Below are 2,500 nucleotides of genomic sequence, written 5' to 3' on the forward strand. Positions count from 1 at the left end.
CCAGGTTATCTAGTGGTGCACAGAGCTCCTGGGCATTTCCTCCCAGTAAAAGCTGAAACCTCAAGTGAGAGTGAGTGACTCAGCAGGCTGCCCATAAACTACCAGGGAAGCTTCTGGAAACACGTCCAGTAAGGGTCGCCTAGCGCTGGCAACCATGCCGCACGTTTGCTGTAAAGTCTGACTGGGCTCCACCCAGCTTCCCCGAAAAATGCTACATGCACACATTTTCCCCTCTAAAACTCAGTCAGAGGAGTGTGTGTGAGTGTGTGTTTTGGGGGATCCAGTTCTCATTTTTGGGAATCACTCCCCCCAGAGTGAAAAAGTAGAGAGGACTGACGCGGGGTATGCGTGTGTGTGTATGTGTGTGTGTGTGTGTGTGCAGTGTGTGTGTGTTTGTGTGCAGCGTGTGTGGCTGGTTGTGACGTGGTGTATGTGTATGTGTGTGTACTTGTGTGTGTGGCTGGTTATGATGTGGTGTGTGTGTGTGTGTGTGTGTGTGTGTGTGTGAGTTTGTGAGTTTGTTTGTGTGTGTGTGTGTGTGTGTGTTTGTGTGTGTTCATGTATGCAAATGTATTTATGTCTCTGTGAGACATGTTTGCAATCATATCTGTGTTTGTGTGTGGAATGGTGTGTGTATGTGTATGAAATTGTGAGTGTGAGTGTGTGTGTATGACGATGTATGTACAGTATATGTATGTGTGTGTGTGTGTATGTATGTGTGTGTGTGTACAGTATGTGTGTGTGTAATCTATTTATAGTCATCTTCATCTTCAATCATTTTCATCTTCCTAGAACGAGAGTGTGTGTGAGTGTGTGTGTGTTTGTGTGTGTGTGTGTTCATGTATGCATATGTATTCATGTCTCTGTTTAACATGTTTGCAATCATATCTGTGTTTGTGTGTGAAATGTTGTGTGTATGTCCATGAACCTGTGAGTGTGAGTGTGTGTGTATGACGGTGTATGTACAGTATATACAGCGATTCAAATGAGTTGCAGGTCCTATTCAAACGAAGAGACCACTGCAAACTTGAATATGACCGTCAACTCATTCCAATGTCACACAGCAACCATAGGATGACATCCGAAAAATGTACAGTGGTCTCTTCATTTCTTTCCCAGAGCTGTATGTGTGTGTGTGTGTGTGTGTCCACTGTACAATAGAGACTGTAGAAGATAAACATGATACTAAAATACTAAATACTAAATATACTATATAAACTAAATCAAATATCAAATATAAACATAGTGTGCTTAAGGATGATCAAGCATGACAGGGCAGGGACTGAGCCTGTAATTCAGAATGCAGCTGAGGATGATCGCTCACAATTAATCAAATTTTAATCACGATCACGATTTTGGCTTCCCACGATTAAATTTGCATGGTCGAGCGATCATACCTGTCAACACTCCCGTTTTTCCCGGGTTTCTCCCGTATTTCAAGGTCATCTCCCAGCACCCTCCCGGTTTTTTATTTCTCCCGGAAAACTCCCGTAATTTGCCATCAAACTTCATTTTAAAATCATTGATGCATTCAGGTTGCCAGCTTGTGTATGAAATACACCCTACACATACACGATCACTTAGTTTCAATTTCAACAGTTTTGTCATAACACGTGTACACATTGAAACACGTGTATGAAACATATTAAATATGCAAACACAGATTCGGTATAAACACTGCCCCCCCCCCCCTTTTCCAAATATCTCCCGTTTTTGGAAAGCTAAATGTTGACAGGTATGCGAGCGATATTAAAAATGCGTGCTCTACTTATAGAACCAACCTGGCAACCCATAGAACGCTCCGCAACAAAACAAATCAAGCGCTCCTTAAAGGGACACCAGGCAAGCCTGATGCTTTTTTCTCTACGAAACTCCCCCTCGCTCGGTCTGAAGCTCTTTTCCTTTTCTTTGCGTCTTCAGTCAAGGGTTTTCGCTGCTTCTTCACCGGCTCTGCCATTATACACACGTTTGCAACAATCTCTAGCGTTTCGTTAGCCTGCCTCTGTGCAGTAAACTGATCCTGCTTCAGTCGGCGGGTAGGATACACCGAACTTGCAAGTGGGATATTCTTCCTACAGGCAGTAGGGGCGGGCGAGAGAGCCTTCATTCGCCCCGTAATGAGTAATTTAACCATATACCGACTTACGAAGATGATTAATTAACACGAAAACGTTGCCTGGTATCCCTTTAAATCAGCTGTTCCCTGCACTGCTCAGCCTGATGCACTGCTCAGTTTGGATGCACTGTGGACTAGTTAACTATGTTAACTAGTTAAATTATGTTAACTATTAGTAGGCTAGTTAGATACAAAAAAACGACGATCAAAAATCAAATGTGTGGCACGGCAGAAGGCCAAGAGCTTGTCCCTCGAAACGGATCATCCGTTACTCTCAACTCATACCGTGAAACACATCACATGGCGTAAACCACACATATTTTATCACTTAACTTTTAGTCCTTGTTTGCTTCCTCCGATATAGCCTATAATAAGAGTTGTACT

Source organism: Alosa sapidissima, chromosome 12 (assembly GCF_018492685.1).
Source record: "Alosa sapidissima isolate fAloSap1 chromosome 12, fAloSap1.pri, whole genome shotgun sequence".
NCBI classification, from domain to species: Eukaryota; Metazoa; Chordata; class Actinopteri; order Clupeiformes; family Clupeidae; genus Alosa; species Alosa sapidissima.